Here is an 18,972-nt window from a genome sequence, read left to right on the forward strand (position 1 = left end):
CCATTGTTCATTCCTTTAATGAAGCAGAATTGCCCAGGTGGTCAAGTCAGCACTAAGCTGAGATTCTAAAATTTGATAATTTCCTGTATATTAGGGTATTAATACGCTGTACTTTATTTGAGTGACATCATAAAAGTGATTTTTTCAGTGCCTCTGGAGTCTGTACCAAGAAGAAGCTTTATAATATTATATACTCTTTCGATTTTGTTTTAAGCAGAACAGAATTGTAAAACATGCAAGATAGACATCACAGCTTGCTACAATGCTTATTTGAGAATATATTTTTACAATAGTAGTGATAGCTCTTCCCATGATGGTTATGTACTCACAAGCAGCTATGTGAAGGTAATATTTCACATTTTTGGAAAAGCCCTACATTTACCAAGGTCTTTCAAATTATAATTGGATTCCTGATTGTTTAGGTCACTTGCTCTTGTTATATTTGACAGTCAGTATATTTACAATATCTTCAGTATTGTCTTCATTGTATATTTTTGAGTTTGTCAAAATATTTACCAAATCAAGAATATGAAACGACAATGCATTCTGGTGTTGTCTGCTGCCCTTTCTCTTTTAGTCCATTAATGTGAAGACAGAGTCCGTTATTTCTAGACCAATGGTTGTTTCTTATTGTGTTCTATATTGATCATTACATTTCAGATGATGTTATCCTCCAGGACAAATGGAAATAACATCAATATCAGAGGAATGGATATAAATGCCCTTTTCAACTTACTACCAATTTACTATCAATTCTTCTAGCAGTAACACTAAATGACATGGTATACCATATTACCAATCCATGAAAGCAAAAATGCATTCAAAGTTTACTGCCAGTTCTACTGTTCGATAGATAAACACAAAGACCATTAACCAGTCAATAATGTAAAAGGGCAGTTTTTGTATGGGGAGGTTATAAAACCTAGCATCCATTCTGCTACTAGTTAAACTAGATGACATAGTAGACTAGTCTATCATGAAAGCTAAATTATTTTCAAAGTTTACAACCAGTTCTACTAGTTGATAGAAAAGACAGAGAGACAAAGTATATCCATTAACCAAAAAACAAAGGAAAGCTAGAGAGACAGGTAGATCCTTGGCAGCCTGATTTTTAGCTTATCTAGATGTAGACAGCCCCTTAAATTGACAGAGAGTGTCCTGTTTTTCTGTGAGGTTTTCTCCATAGATATAATAGAGTCTTATTGATGCAAAAAGCTTCTAGAAGTGGACTCAATGTCTCTGGATTCTATAGATCCCATGAAGCCTGTGGTTGACAACTAGGGTCTTATTTTTGACTATTGACTCCAGCTCCACTATTCTTTTCTTCATATTTTCAGAATTCTCGTTCACTAGCTTGTCTGGGTCCTGGGAGCTCCATCTTCAAATACAAGTTCTGTAATACTAACATTGCTTGATCCATCTTGTCTTGTAAAACTTCCCAGCTGCCTTCAATCACATCCATTTTCTCTCTTGTGACTCTTAAAGCATTCCATTGCATCCAGCCTGGGGCCTATGCCATTGCACATAGTTATGTTCTAATGATAATGGTGATACTTCATCTTATTTTCCACTGGAATTTCTAACCTGGGGTTCAATGTCGATCAGAACATTATTGTAGACAATGTTGAACAGAGCCTGGTTCTGTTTTATTGTAAATCCTCCTTTCTTTTCGATAACTCCCAAAATACAATTCAAATCATCAACAATTATCCAAGGTAAGTTTCCAATCTAGCTTCTTTCTTTAGAGAGTAGTTTCTGAAACCCAGCTTTAGCATTGCTGTAATGAAAGGCAAATTTCAAATTCTGGAAGATATTTCGATGCTCATCCAAAACTTATTCTTCTTTCATCTCCGTTTTATTTGGATTTCTCTAGATTAGTAATCCTCCTACTCGTCATTCCATTGTTTGTAACACCCCTCTACCCTCGGGGCATATTTCTCTTCTTGCTTTTACCATATCCCCTTTTGGATTCTTGGATGAGATATCTGATTTTTTAATCTGGATTTTCCTTTTCTGGGATCTTTTGTTTTCAGGCTGCAGGCCTCTGATGTTCCATGGTATTTTCTTTTCTTTTCACGGTAAGAGTGGTCTTGTCTCCTAAAGGCTAAACCATTAACAACTTTGGATATATTGATACCAGGAGGTCTCCTAGTGCCTTTTGTGGAGATATTTGTGCTTTTGGAAAATAGGTCAATTAACAACCTTGGAAAGGGGTCTTTAATTTCTTTTTGAGATCCTTCAACAATATTCATTTGACCTTATTGTTTGCATAATTCTGCATTTCTTTTCCCACCTTTATTTTATTTTGCCTAAAATATATTTTAGATCTGTTTTTAGTGTAGATAGGGCTTGAGGGTTTACTCGTTTGTCCATTTTTTTTTCTTTAGCCTGGGTCAACTCATGTTTCCCAGTTTCTGCTGACAGGAGTTCACCTTGACTGTGAAGAGATTTCCCAGGGCTTTCGTCAGATCCTTCCAGTAATTCATTCTCTTTTGCTGGATGGCTGATGAATTTGGTGCAATAGTAGTTTCGAAGTTCCAGGGTCATGTGTTGCCAATGGTTTCAACATTATTCCAACTTGAATCCAAAAGCATTTTCTATCCAATCCTCAGATAGATTATCTACAAGAGGGTCAAGGAGGGCAGAGTCAAAACTCCAGGGTCATGCCATTATTGTATGGAACTTGGCTTCAATGATTTACTCCCACAGTTGTTTTGATAAAGGTTCTGGGCTTCTTGTTTCTCAAAAAATAGAAAATTTGTTTCCATTGGATGAGATTTAGCAACTGAGGTTCTTTTGTTATTGGCCCTGATTTGAAGGGTCTTGATTTCTGAGTCTGTGCTTCCTTGAAAAGCTCATATTTATGGCTGAATTGGCATCTGAAAGGGATGTTTTCATAGTGCACATCCTGATCCATAGTTTGGGGTCCAATTATTAGTGTGATTATATTTGGCAAGGGTTTGCTCAAATCCATATTGACACAGATTCTAATGTACTAGTAGTTTTCTTTCCTTGGTCAGGTTTGCCATACTCACATACAATCCAAGTCCATTACTGACAGTTTTCAAACTAAAGTTGTTCCAGAAATCCAAAGGCAAAATGGAAGACGAATAAGGGGATTTTGAGAAAATTTCTACTCTAAGCCCTAAATAAGTTTCCTAAAACTCAATATATAGCCCAAATCTAAGGAAACAAGGCCCTCCTTCAAAGACTGCATCCTTGTCTTCCTTGGAAGAAAATATTACCATGAAGAAACCTCTGCCCAAGAGGGAGAGATTGTGTCCATGTTTCCGATTGTAGTTTTCAGCAATCCTGTTTCAGATTGTTTTTATTTTTATTTTCATGGACATAACTCCATGAAGTGAGGTATGAGACACAATCCAGTTTCAGATTGTTTTTTTTGGATGGACGTAACTCCATGAAGTGACATATGAGACAGGGCTATGAGTTTAAACTTTCAGTAGATCCATCATCTGTCATCATTGTGTTAGGATTTTTTTTAACTGGTTTTGAGGTGATTTGCTCCAGGCAATCCTTTTAGAGAATGGAGATTGTGACCATCGTGGCTTCATCCTGGAGGTACTGCTGTTCAACAGAGCTCTGCGTGGGTTTCCTGGTCAGAAAGGCTTGAAGGAGATCATGAGTCTTTAGCCATATTTGCGTTTGAACCCCAGTATTTGTGCTCTGCGTTGATCCTCTCTGCTCCAAAGAGAACATGATTACTAATTATTATTATTTTTTTGACGGGCACATCCTGTCTACACATGCAAACAACACCTTTTAACATTGGATATTCATGTAGCATATTGCATTGAAGCAGATACATTTCACAACTCATGTAGACTGCCGTTGCTAGGATGGTGTGACCAGGGGTATTTATTCTGCTAAATTTGCCTGGGATTTGCACCTGGTCCCAACTGCATGAAACTACCTGCTTCTGCAAGTGAGAAGTCCGATGGGGGGAAACTATGTCTTCTGGGAGTTTGAATGTTGGTAGGGTCAAGTGTTTTTGTTATCATTATTATTTTTGAAAATCCATGTTACACTGTAATGTTCCACCGATACTCTGGGATGGGGGGAAGCGGGTGCGGGGAGATGCACAGGAGGGGACATGTGAGGGTACCTTCAAATTTTATGGAAATTTGGTAGGGGGTGGGGAGACATTGAGGTATATATATATATATATATACAAAATTCAAATTCATCTTCAATAATGACAGAATAAATATATTGTTCCATATTCATCATTCATACTCATCATTCATCCATACACTATGAGATTCAATAATGAAATACATTGATCCATATTCATCATTCATCATTCTAGAATCTACTTTAATTTAAAAATTAAATTTATCGTTCATCATTCTAGAATGTAAATTGATTTAAAGTTTAAATTCATCATTCATCATTCTAGAATCTAATCAGCATTAGGCAAAATAGACAATAGTACTTACCAATGTTATCAGAATTGAATCAATGGTCGAACCGGAAAACCCTCTGAACTAAGAACCGGTCAAAACCAGTAAAAATGCCGTACCAAAAAATCAGTCGACCAAAAACATCTAAAAAATATTCAAATTTTAAAGAAAAACATATATGTTCATGTGCATCCATATGAATCCAAACCATTTATAGACAAATAAGCAAAGCTTCTTATTTGTATAGCATGTAAGGGTGCACAATCACATAACCAAAATAGCACCGAGTGCAATCCATATTTGAACCGGAAACAACAAACAAGCTCTAGATGGCCTCTAGCATCCAAAAAAATTAATGCTACAACAAATACCTACATATCATCAGAATCGTTACATATATTGGGATCTTCATCATCAATATCACCCTCTAAGCATTAAAATAAGATAGAAAAAACATAGCATGTCAAGTCAAGATTTTGTTTGAGTGATGGGTACATTTGTAGTAGGGTCATGATAGAGGACTTCGACAACCAATGCCACTAACATCAAGGTACATAGAGGGCTTGGCGCTCTTGATTAAATACCAATTCCATACCCTCGTACATGACAAATTCCATTAGAGACATTGTGATCCCCTCGATCTTGAAATCCTGAAAAACTGTCAAGTCTGCTGGATTTTGATTGAGATCTAAAAATCTACTTTCTCCATATGTAATCCAATGAGCTCGGAACCACTCTCAAACATCTCGAGTCATTTCATAGTAATGTTAAAAATTGAAGTAAAAGGACTTTTACTTTAAGAATTTAACATTATCATGAATTACATATCAATACTAGGGTCATAGCCTTGAATATTAGGCTTCCCCACACAAAAGTTCTTGAAACAAAAAAGGGGTGCTTATGGGCGTCCCCCTTTTGAGGGGGTGTGCCCAAAAGCAACCCCTTTTGGGGAGATGCATTCCGCACACTGGGAAACGTTTCCTTCTCCGTCTCCCACGTCTCCCCAAAAGGGGGATGTGGGGAAATGTTTAACCAGGCGCCCCCCTGCCCCAGGTATGTGGGAAGCATGTGGTCTTGCACCCCGTGCCGGGGGATGTATCCTCGTGGAACACTGTGTTACAGTTCATTACTGAACAATAAAGAACACATTAAGAGTTAGAGCCAAATTGTGGAGAGCTAGCATGCCAGCTTTTAGCTCTGATCTTAGGGCAATTTACATCTTTTCTTAAAATACCAATCACAGGTGAAATCTGAATAGCCAACTCTAATCTAAAAGTGGTGATTTCCTCCAATTGAAATAGATTAGTCACCTCATCAAAAGTTGTATGTCATCACCTTCCCTTAAAAAACAGAAATGGCTGACAATCTAGACTATATTTTCTGTTTCCTTATAGTCAGTTGCAAGAGGTGATTGATTATATTGCTTCCATAAAGCACTTGATTGATTGATTGTGTCTATTCCTACATGATTGCATTGTGTACAAAAATGTGACTTTTCTATTATTCGCTTTTTTGTATTAAGTTTATTCATTTATTTGATGACTGGAGACTAAAAATTTTAAAATTCCTTTGAAGGTTATTCCTCTCTTGTTTTTTGTCTCGTCTCTTTCCTCCTGTTGAAAGCCATAAATTTCAGTAATTAGAAATGTTTTATCTTCTGCGATTCATAATTTTGACTTGGGTGTTGTGCATTTATTTTTAGGTGGCTGAGCGCGCTTTGTTTTTGTGGAACAATGACCAAATTTTAAGTTTGATGGCACAACACCGATATGCAATATTGCCATTGATTTTCCCTTCTCTGGAGAAAAATATAAGAAACCACTGGAATCAACTTGTGCACAATTTGACTTGGAATGTGAGAAAGATGTTAATAGATATGGATCAAGATCTTTTCGAGGATTGCCAACGTAGGTTCCATGAAGAGGAAACAAAGGCAATACGCATACAAGAGCAGCGTGAAATGACATGGAAACGTTTGGAAGCAGTTGCTGCTTCAAAAGCTGTAAGTAATGAACTAGTGCCTGTAGCACATCTAAGGGGTAGCAATTCTAGTCTGAAAGCTTCGTCTGTCAGTTCACCATTTGTAATATTATTATATTAATCAATCCTTGGACAGGAAACTGAAGTAGTTGGAGGCATGTCACTTTTGTTTCGACCTCTTCCTTTCCAAGTGTATTGCAACATTTTATGACTGAGAGTGGGCTAAAAGTTGTCTTGCAGGTAAGTTTCTCTTGAGGAGGTCTTTTGGTCGAAAACTGCAAACTGAAATCAGAGTTTTGAGCTTTGGCTTCGAATTCCTTTTCCAAAAATAAATATTAAATTCTTTGCATATATCTGTTATATCATTCTTTTCCCTTGTGAGTTGGGCTGAAAGGAAGTTGGAAACAGCAATGGTTAAGGTATGGGTTCTTCATTATTGGTCAACCACATACTTGCTTTTAAGCATGAAGTTACTTTGGTTGGTCTACTGCCTTTCTACTCATGTTGTAAAGATTGTCAGGATTTTGCCTCTTTCCAGCTGGCAGATGTGCGTTGACTTGTCTCCTTCCAAATGCAATGCACTGCTGAGAGTCTACATGTGCCAAGAATGTTTCTGTGAATGTAGCTTGAAGAAAAATAGTACATTAGGTATTCAAAAATTTGGATTGCCAGAACTTTTGGTAACTGACCATGGTTCTAGCTTCCTTTCCACCCAGAATTATGATAACCTTTTCTGCCTTATTGCAGAAAGCCATTGATAGGCTTGAATTTAGTACAGGAAGTTATTGATGGATTTGTTTATATGTGAGAAAGTTTAGATTCTTATTACAAAATTGGAGTATATTTCTTCTGCTTAGTGCTTTGTTCACTAGTGATCTCTTGAATCTGAAATTATTCTATTACATCTTTTAAAAGCCTGATAAGTGATCATTAAATCCAGGTTTCATGATGTTTACTTGAAGCAATCGGTTGAGCTGAAATTTGAATAGCTATGAAGTCTAGAATAGATAAGTTATCAATATTAAATTAATTCATCAGATGAGCTTTCCGGCACACATTTTGGGCCACAGGAAGCGGAGAGTGGCCGTCCTGATTACTAACTAGACTCCAGACATTTACGTCAGCACCAAGGATCCCTATAAGTTATTCTATTTCTGGCTTCGGATGTATATTGTACCTACTCTTGTGCTAATTTTGACTTATTTTCTTAGCTTGAATATTTATGTAGTCTTTTAACAGTTCCACGTCGGTGGCAGAATTAGTCTTCCAGGTGATTTGTTGTCCAGAGGTTGGCATAAAGCTTCCGTGGCATCTTTTTAATGGCAGGAAGAAATGGGAATTTAATATATATTGACCAGATGTATAGTGCATGCGAAATTGTTACAATGGCAACATTGTCTGTTCCATATTCTATTAGGCCATATGCATGTAGTCTTGAACTATATAGCATATACGGGGTACAACCTTCCTCCTTCCTCGTAACCAATGTTGAAAGACAACCTTCATAGGCCTCTTCATATCTGCTTAATTGATCAGTATTCTTAAATCATCATACTAGAGTGTTTCAAAAATGTATTGGTTAAAACATGTTTAATTTGAAGTTTGTTTTTATTTTTGTGGTTCTCACTGCACGGTAGAATTATAGCTAATTTACCCTTCATTTCTTTATTGGCTCAAACCAGGAGTGTGTTGTCTCTGAAAGTGCCCCGAACTAAACGACCAGCTCTGTATTACTTAGCCTATACTCTTTCATGCATGCTGAACATCGTTATAGGCAAATGGCACGTAGCCTGTTTTCAGGGAAAATTTAAGGATGCAAATTTATCTTAAAGTTTAGAAACCTTGACAAATCTTATTAGTCCCTAACATGCAAAATATAGAATAAATTTTACTTTTCATTCTTTCCTTTTATTTGAGGATGTTCGGGTTCAAATAAAGACACATTTCAAAGACATCAAGTGCATACTATATTTACAATCTTGTGTATATTATACTTAAAATCTTCACTAGCATATGCATTTTAGTCCCTAACATGCAAAATATAGAATATTTGGTGATATCTTTATAAAAATCTTCAAATTTCTAGTGATTTTATATATAGGGTCTATAAAATTTTGGCGATCTTTGAGGTAAAATATTTTTATACTATAAAATTTGATCAAAACATTTTTAGTAAAAATGGAAATTGGCAGAATCCTTTTTGGAGAAAAACCATGGAAAATTAGCCCACCTACGTATATTAGCCCCTAAAACATTCCTTACCTGTTTTAAGTGGAAAAGTGATGATATTGTGCATCAAGACATTGGTGTTAACTACATTCCCTACCTGTTTTAAGTGGAAAAGGGATGATATTGTGCATCAAGACATTGGTGTTAAGTGGAAAAGTGATGATATTGTGCATCAAGACATTGGTGTTAAGTGGAAAAGTGATGATATTGTGCATCAAGACATTGGTGTTAAGTGGAAAAGTGATGATATTGTGCATCAAGACATTGGTGTTAACTACATTCCCCACCTGTTTTAAGTGGAAAAGTGATGATATTGTGCATCAAGACGGTGGTGTTAACTTGGAGCATTGTAAGGCAAATCACTAGTAATGCTTTTGCAACTTGACATGTTAGGCAAAGAGACTGCATACTCGATGACATGAAGCTAAAGGAGGGATAGATATTGGACAAATAAGGGAACACGAGGCTAAAAGTGGCTGCTACATGATATGATGCTACTTCCTGTTGATATTAGTATGCTTGCTACGCTTTGTCTGTTATACTCGCGCTTAGTTTGACTTGTATCTTCATGGTTATAACTGCATGTAGCAGATGACCTTGTGTAACTAGATTGACTCTCTAGGTTGACATCTAAGGTTAATACGCCGTGCTATATTGTAACCTATGTAATGAATACAAATTATTCCCCAGCATTAGTCATAGGCTGTGATTCTTTTGTGTATAACATTAATTTGGTCGTCACACACTTTGAAACCTTACTCTCCTTTTAGTAAGCAACTCTTTCTAAAACTAGAAGCGAATGTGCATGAATAATGCTATATTAATTAAAGTAAGAAGGGTTGCTAATTTGTTACTAAAATGCATATGCTAGTGAAGATTGTAAGTATAATATACACAAGATTGTAAATATAGTATGCACTTGATGTCTTTGAAATGTGTCTTTATTTGAACCCGAACATCCCCAAATAAAAGGAAATAATGAAAAGTAAAATTAAGGATTGGATTTACATTTAATTTTACTTTACGCGTGAATGATTCTTCGAGTATTTGAGCTTTAGTTATACTGTTTCCTACAAAAAAATGAACCAACTTTAGTGAAAAACTAATTAAAGATAAAGAAACTATGATTGAACCTTGGAATCAACCTTGCAGTCAAAGCCCTAACCCCCGCTGCTAGCTAATCGACATTGCAGGGAAAGCCTTAGCCCATTGCTAGCTAGACATTATATGTCCAATTCTAAATGGAATATGTACTGAAACAAGCAAAACACACTTTTAGGAATCAACCTTGCAAGAAAAGCCCTAACCATCTTTGCTAGATAATCAACATTGCAGGGAAAGCCTTAGCCCATTGTTAGCTAGACGTAATAAGTCCAATCATAAATGGAATGTTGCATTGAAACAAAGCAAAATGCTCTTTGTTATGATAGTACAATGAAACAACCAATAGTTGTTAGTCGATCAAACAACGATAAAACCCGCTGAACAGAGTAAAACAAATAATGCAATACTAAAATGAAGACCATAAAGCCTTAGCTCATTGCTAGCAAAATGTAAAACATTTAATCGTAAATGGAATGACATACCAAAACAAGCAAAGCGTACTTTGTTACGATAGTACAATGAAACAACCAATTGTTGTTAGTTGATAAAGCAACAATAGAACCAACTAAATAAAATAGAACAAATAATGCAATACTAAAACTAAAGCGATATAAGGAAGGATCCAATATTATTGAAGGCTATAGAATACAATGTCGCGTTAGGTAAGTAGTTGGTGCGGGGTTAGTACGATTGATAAATAAAATAAGCAAATTAATGGTGAAAAATCAATGAAAGTAGTCGTGAGATAGAGTACTACAAATCAAAACAAAATTGAAGCATTTAATGCAATTTCATATAAAGTGGCAATTTTACTAATTGCACAAAATTCAAATTAATGTAAAATAGAGCTTGTTAAACCAAAACATGGAGGTTAGTGAAAGTCAATAGATCACAAAAAAAACATCGATGAGTGGAAACATAAAAGCAACATAGATGATGTATTTGATTATTAGCAAAAATAGTAGTGAAGTAGTTTATAAGTGGACATAATCATAAACGAGAATATTAATTACAACTTAAAGACGTAAAGTTGTAAAGACGTCAAGTCATATGCATCCTAGTTCAAAATTGAGGTATATATTCACTATTTTGATAGTTTATTGAACACAATTTTCGTTTACTTAATATGCACTTTAGAAGTAATCCTTAGCTTAGATAGAATATAGTCCTCAACTTTAGAAGTAAACCCTTAAATTTTAGAAGTATCAAATGCATTCCACACAATTAAATACACAAAAATATAGAAATAATCCTTATGGTAGGGTAACACTATTAATTGTTCCTTAAGAGAGGAATCACTCCATAACCCATGTTTGTTACAAGAATCGCCATCAAATATATCTCACTACAATCATACTCGTGTACTTATATCCTTTTCACGAGTATTTTTAGTGGCCTATGCCAAGTACCATTTACTATTGTATTATTTCCAACAACTTGGGCTTGTTTACCACCCACCAATTATCAAATGGGCCTATTCCATGATTATGGTACCCCATGTTATCTTTTCTAGGTACATTACATTCCATCTCCCTTGGCATATTTTATCTCGAAAAAATGGGAAGAAGTTATATAATATATCTATTAAGAAATGTAGCCATTTGGTACTATGCATCAACAGCCATACATCCTAGTGAAATGTGGACATGGGGTCCAATTGTAGCCTTTCCTCCCTGATTTTGATTATGTTTTTCCTTGGTTTTCATGCTTTGCTATGCATGAGCATCCAATACATCCTAGTGAAATGTGATCACGGGATCCAACTATGCTCTTTCCTTCTTAATTTTGATTTTGATTGCTCATTGACTTCCATGTTTTTGATTGGTTAAACTAATGCCATAGCACACATAAAACTAGTTTTGTTTCCAAAGGCCCAATGTTTGTAGCTATGTATGATTTTGGTTTATTGGCTTTATTACAACCATTCATATTTATTCTTTTGTGATTGTTCCCAACTGTTTAATGGTTAGTGTGCTAACTAGAATTATTTGTAATTTTATTTCAATTATTTACTTGGTTTGTTCTAATGAGCATATTTATTGTTATTTTACCTTGGTTTGTTAAATAAGAAGTTTATCTTGTTGGTTATGTGTAGTCCATGGTTAGGTTTAATAAACGTTTTGTTGCCAAAGGCCTAATGTTTCTAGTTATGTATGGTTTTGATTTATTGACTTTCTTAAAACCATACATATTTATATTGTTTTGTGTTTGTTCCTAATTGTTTAATGGTTACTGCACAAGCCAAATACTATAGAATTTTGTTTCAGTTATTTACTTGTTTTGTTCTAATGGGCATATAAAAAGTTATTGTTACCTTGATTGTTAAGTACTGAGCTTATCTTGTTGGTTATGTGTGGTCCATAGCTAGTTAGATTCAAAAAATGTAAGCAACCGTTGTGGTTGATTCTATGTGTGCATTATTACACTACACCATAGCCAACATAACACTAGTTTGTTGCCAAATGCCCAATTTTTCTAGCTACATATGATTTTGTATGCTATCTATTTCAAAATAGGAACTCTTTGTATGTATCCTATGCCATATTGATCAACCACCTTATGGATTGACCAAAGACACTATAAGAATGCTACTTCATTTATAGCTCATGGAGATTATAATCAACATAACTATTGATCATTGCTTGTAGCACAAATGCATTTGACCGATGTAGAAAAACCAACTCCATGTCTATCCACATTAGTGCAATCTCTTCTCATAACACCAAGTACTTAAGATCCCATTCAATTTGTTTTTTCCTAATAACATGCTCTTAATGTCATGTCTCTTGTGCAACCTCTTCAATTGCCCAATATAATATCAAACCACAAACTTATCTTCTAGGTCAACAACTAGGATTGGATTACAACATGTTATGAAACCAACTCACAAAAAGATAGAAAAGATAGATCAATGCCTTAGAATTCAGCCTCTTCGAGGGGGCAACCTCCTTTACATTACACAAATGAACAATTCTTGGATGATACAAATGACAATACCTCCTTTCCAAATATAGGAGTCTAAGGGGTCATAATATAATCAGAGCCGACATAACAATAATAATGTAAGGGCATAATAATAACAATAGTGGGCTTCTATGGGGCACAATAATAACAATATAGGGACTACATGGGCACAACAATATAATAAGGGGGTTGTACTAATAATAATGAGTTACACTAATAGTATAGGGACCTAACATGCCCCTCTCCTTCAAAAAGTGTTGTCCTCAACGCTTGAGTAGTTCTTGATGCTTCTGTATAAATTCTTGTCCTCCCATGTGGAATCTGCAGCAGGTAAGTTCTTCCACTTGATGAGATGCTTTGAAATTTATATATTTCGTAGCTTTCGATTTCTGGGTTCTGTGACTGCTTCAGGTTCCAATATGATTTTTCCTTGTCAAGTTCTCGCAATATTGTTTGAACTGGGATCTTCTACAACTTTTGAATGAGTTCCCACTCCTTTGGGCATATGGATATATGTAAGGCCTGATGTTTGGAGGAACACTTCGTGGAATCAAATGAATAACATGATCATGATCATGAATAGGTGGGAGGCCTTTGGGAGTCTCAAATACCTTGGAATGATTGTCCAAAACGTTTGGGAGATCTGGAGAAATACATGATTTTGATGTGGGATTTTCTAGTGAACATAATTGTGCAATTACACCTTGTTGTTCTTTATTTAGAAGTTTTGTCATGCTGTTAGAGTTGATTATCTTTCCAGGTTTTCCTTCGATACCCCTCAATTCAACTTCCTTTCCTTCCCAAAAAAATTTCAAGAAAAGTTCTTGAAAATTAAAAGCTATCGTACCCAAAGATTGCAGGCATTGGACTCCTAGTAAAACATCAGCGCCACCCATTGGAATGGAAAGCATTGGGCTATTCAATACATATTCTCCCATGGATAGCTTGATATTATGGCACTTTCCAGAGCAATTTATGGTTCCTCCACTTGCAACCATCACTTGACACTCCGGTGCTGGATATAGGAAGCAATTCAATTCCTTGGCTATCTTATAATCAATAAAATTATGGATACTGCCTGAATCAATAACACTCTTTCCTTTTTCTTTTTGATATGTCCTTCTATCTTGATCGTTTGAGGAGTGGCAATTTCTTCCAATGCATTACAAGATATGGTCGGATTGATTTCTTGAGACTCGATGTGATCTTTCAATTCTTGAACATTTTTCTTCTTGATATGTCCTTCTATATTGATAGTTTGAGGAGTGGTAATTCCGTCCAATGCATTACAAGATATGGTCAGATTCATTTCTTCTTTCTCGATGTGATCTTTCACTTCTTGAACCTTTTTCTTCTTGATTTGTCCTTCTATCTTGAGAGTTTTAGGAGTGGTAATTCTTTCCAATGCTTTACAAGACATGGTCAGTTTCATTTTTCTTTCTCTGGGGTTGGTTCCTGGTGTACATACTCTTCTTTTGACATTTTTTGATCCTTTTCTTCCTCCTCTCCACAATCAATGTAAAATAATTTCTTCTCAACACACTTATGACCTTTAATGTATTTGTTATCACAATTGTAACAAAGCCATTTTTCTTTTTTTTCTTCCAATTGTTGTGGTGTAACCCTTGTAGGTTGTGGAAGGCTAGGAGAAACAACATTTATATCTTTATAATTGTGAGGGGTAGACTTCCTTGTTGCCATAATTTTGCTTTCCACTTTGTAACAAAACCCTTTTTCTTCCAATTGTTGTGGTGTTGATCTAAAGAGGGTGTTGCTCTTTGTATCCTCATAATGTGCTATCATTTCCTCCGTGAAAATTGCCCATGTAACAAGTTGTTTATGAGAACAAAGCCCTTTATAACATAAAAATTGATTCGGTTCTAAATAAGAAGATGCAATACATACCTTTTGTAATAGTGGTACACCATGTAGATCAAAATATTGCTTCATCTGTAGTATCCAATTTACTGGATCATTTCCATCAAACTTCCTCATATCACTTTTTCTTGATTTCAGGAGCTTAATCTTGAAATCACTGTAACTCTGTACTTTCAGATCTCAAAGTTTTGAAATTGTCTCCAGCAGTAGCCTCTGAGTCCTCTTTCTAACCCCACTAGTTTGATCAGAATTTGACACTCCAAGAAAGAGTTATGCCCAATCTCCTAAGATGACCTGATTATATAATGTTTTAGTAGAGCGAATTTGTACGACATGCCACATGTCACTGTTTTGACCTTCGGATCTGAAAACTATGCACAAAAAACTACAGTCCGTCCTCTTTCTGTAACTTCTTACAAAATTTCAATTTGTTGCTCAAAGAGAGTTATGACGATTTTCCCAAGGTCACTTGTTTAGGATGTAATTCGGGAGTCTGCAAAAACCCTAAATTCCTCAGATCATATATCCGAAAATATAGCGAGACAAGATCTGAAATTCGGACCTAAGATTCAAAACGATTTCTTCTCAAATGGGTTTTTTCTTTAGCTTCTGAAACTTCGTAGCGAAAAGGTTATAGCGAAAATACCACGATGACCTGTTTTAGATGAAATTCTAGAGCTTGCAAAAACCCTAAATTCCTCATATCATATCTCCGAAAATATAGTGAGACAAGATTTGAAATTCAGACGCACAGTTTAGCAAGAGTTTTTCTCAAATGGGTTTTTGTTTTAGCTTCTGAAACGTCACAAAAAAAGTTATATCAAAAATACCACGATGACCTATTTGGAGCAGTGAAACCTTAGAATTCAAAGCTTTGATACCAAATGTTAGGAAACCAGCTCATAAAAAGATAGAAAAGATAGATCAACACCTTAGAATTCAGCCTCTTCGAGGCGGCAACCTCCTTTACATTATACAAATGAACAATTCTTGGATGATACAAATGACGATACCTTCTTTCCATATATAGGAGTTTAAGGGGTCATAATATAATCAGAGCTGACATAACAATAATAATGTAAGGGCACAATAATAACGATAGTGGGCTTCTATGAGGCACAATAATAACAATATGGGGACTACATGGGCACAACAATATAATAAGGGGGTTGTACTAATAATAATAAGGGGTTACACTAGTAGTATAGGGACCTAACACAACAACATTTCTTCCCTTGATTTGATGTGCATTGACATGATGCGACTGCAAAATCAAGGAAGAAACTAGAGCAATGCTAAAAATATAAATCAAAATCTAGGATGATGTTGTATTATACAATGATTTGGATGTGGACATAAAATGCAATGGATGCTAATGAAATGGCATCTGTCCTCTATGGACTTCCATGCCATGATTTAAAAAAGGAAGAAGTTAGGGTGGACTAGTTGAGGCAAGATGGACTTTTTTAATCAAAGGAGTGGTTGTGAAATTCATTTTGAAGATGTAATAAACTTGGTTGATCCAGAAGGAGAAACCTTTTATTCTCATCTTTAAGAGAGTCTGTACTTAATAGCCCAACAAATTTGGAGGCAAGGGGACATATTGTTTTTTCAATGATTACCTTTATAACATTCAAGGTGGTTAGATGTTGGCGATAAGTCACTTGACTCCCCAATATGACCAAATTTTCCTTCCCCTATCTCGCCTTCTTAATTGTTTTCTTCTTATCTAATTTTTTTCTTCCATTAATCCCTACTTTAATTAAATGTTTTCTCTTTTATTTTGCTTTCACATCTATGTTTTTTTATTTTTATTTTTAAACTATATTTGGAGTATGTATACTATGTGAAGGTTAAAACAAAGTTCACATCAAGGAATACATCCAAAAAGTTATATTCTTCAATTTACAAGCTAAAAAGTGTTGAAAAGTGGGCAACAAGAAATGCTAAATTTAGAATGTGCTAAAAATAGCATGTCTAAAAATGGCAGTTTGGCCAGTGAGGTCATTGGTCACCTTGGGTGAGAGGTGAAATTGTTAAAAATAGAAAGTTCTAAAAATAGCATTTCTGAGTCCCTTCCTATTTATAGCAGTCTCTGGTCTATCTATAAGAAGTAAAATCGAATTTGGTCTTAACAACAATTTAAAATATTAACCGATTAATCCCCATGAGTTAACTAGTTGGAAAAATTAAACTTGAAGTCTTTGTGAGAACATGCAAATTAGTTGTCCCACTGATTGAGGAATTTATCCTTTATTCTCTCCACTAATTGAGGAATTAAGTATGAGTTCTATAATGAGAGAATCAGTTGACTTAGTTCTAACTAGTCAATTCCAGTTAGATTATTTTAACAAGTTGTTAAAATAATAAAATATAGTTTGTTAATGCTTGCATGCATGTGACAACTATTATTTTAGATAACTGAGGATTCACTCATGGATAACTATTGCATGTCAGTTCTGTCAGAGACCCAATTGAGATCAGATGAGGGACAATGTACTATCAGATGCTTGGATTTTCCCATGGAATATTCCTTGCATGCAAGAGGAACTAGTGTCCTCAAGGATTGCGTAGTTGGACCTATGGTTGACAGCACGTATGATTGGGGCCAATTCACATATGTTTTCTAATTGGACCCCAATAAAAATTGCGGAAGGACATAGGGGATTGGTGGACTTGAGGCCTACATATTGAGGCATAATGAATCTATGATCTTCATCTTTTGATTGCAGAGGGTACATGATAACTCTTGAGCTGATATTTTTCGTAAACAAAAGAGGATTTCTACTTGATTGATAATACAGTGTTGGGGGTTTTACGCTGGTGCTTTCCCCAGTGATATATTTGTGTTATATGTGATTATTTCTCTTGATCAGTTATATGTGTTTATGGTTGATGTTGCTCATGAAATCGATTTTGCTTCCGCTTAATGTTTTGTAGAAGTAGATAATGTGTTTTTCTTTAGTACATTGCATTACCAGTTTGATCTACATGTGAAATTTCTACATGGTATCAGAGCGCAGATAATCAAGCAAGGAACAATATACAAGCAAGAGAAATAAAGTCAAAGTTTATTATTCGGGATATAGATATCTGGTTCTCATCACAGTTCAGATTTCATCTAGATGGCCTTCACTGGGTTGAGGCTTGAGTATGCCCTTGATGACAGCTCAAACTACATAGCTTGGAAGGATCGCATGGAGGCAGTATTGGAAGATAATGGCATTAAGGACTTCATTGATCAAGATGTGCCCAAGCCTACTGATAGTACTCAAGCTGCAGATTGGAAGAAGAACGTGGCTAGAGCTAGGAGAATCATCCTAGAGGGAGTTCGAGATCACATAGTCTTGAGCCTCCATGGGAAGGAGACTCCGTTTGCAATGTGGAAAACATTGAAAGATTTATATTAGAATAGCAGTGATCAGAGGAAGCTGGCACTAAAGGACAAGCTTCGAAAGATCAAGTGTGAGAAGGGCGATACGATCACTACATTCCTGAACAAGCTCACCAACTACAGAGATGAGCTTGCAAGCGTAGGGGTCACTACTGCTGATGATGATATGGTGAGTCTAGCACTCCTTGGCCTTCCTAAGAGCTGGCATAGCTACCAGGACTCAGTGAATGGAAGGGATAAACTGCCAGATTGGGAACGACTATGGTTGGATTTGATGTAGGAGGAGATCAGACGAAACACCAGAGATGGAGCTTCTTCATCAAAGAATGATGATGAAGAGAACTTGGCTTTAGCATCTAAAGCTAAGAAAGGGAAAGGGAAGGCATCCCAATCCAAGTCTTCTCAAGGAGGGAAGAAGTTTGACAAGTCGAAGGTGAGATGCTTTCATTGTCATGAGTTGGGTCACTATGCTACTAGTTGCCCAAAGAAGAAGTCCAAGAAAGGTTCCTCCAAGGAATCTGATGGTGATGCTCTAGCTTCACAATTTGAGATGGATTTCTCACTTATTGCATGCATGGTTTCATCTAGCATGGGATGTGTTTGGTACTTGGACAGTGGAGCTTCTTTCCACATGTCAGGTGACAAGACTATTTTCAGCACTTTGGAGGAGAAGGATCTCCAGATACGGATCGAGATGGGCGATGACGGAAAGTACCGTGTCTCAGGTGAAGGTACGATTGTGTTTCAGAGGGAGCATGGTTCTCCCCTCTCTCTTTCTAATGTTATGTATGTACCAGGGCTGAAAAAGAATCTTGTGTCCATTGCTTTGCTTGAGGATAAAGGCTATGATGTAGTCTTTAGTTTGGGAAAGGTTTTCCTAAGGCATATAGGCACTGGACAGACCAAATAGATAGGGATTCGAGTGAAGAATCTCTATAAGTTACAGGTAGAAGACTATGCTGCTTTGAGTTCCAAAGCAAAGGTGATGCATGGCCAAGATAT

The 18,972-nt window shown here is 35.9% G+C and overlaps 1 pseudogene across 1 annotated transcript in view; it reads left to right on the forward strand.

Moving 5' to 3' along the window:
• LOC149170225 (serine/threonine protein phosphatase 2A 59 kDa regulatory subunit B' gamma isoform-like) overlaps nucleotides 1–7,257 on the forward strand; it is a 64,546-nt pseudogene extending 57,289 nt beyond the window's left edge. The window contains exons 2-3 of the transcript XR_016259854.1: nucleotides 6,124–6,423; nucleotides 6,642–7,257. The product of XR_016259854.1 is annotated as a serine/threonine protein phosphatase 2A 59 kDa regulatory subunit B' gamma isoform-like (transcript). The remainder of the gene's footprint in view (nucleotides 1–6,123; nucleotides 6,424–6,641) is intronic.
• Nucleotides 7,258–18,972: the final 11,715 nt, after the last annotated feature.

Source organism: Pinus tabuliformis, chromosome 4_2, assembly GCF_031772625.1.
Source record: "Pinus tabuliformis cultivar Carrire ecotype Pingquan chromosome 4_2, CPIR1, whole genome shotgun sequence".
Lineage (NCBI taxonomy): Eukaryota > Viridiplantae > Streptophyta > Pinopsida > Pinales > Pinaceae > Pinus > Pinus tabuliformis.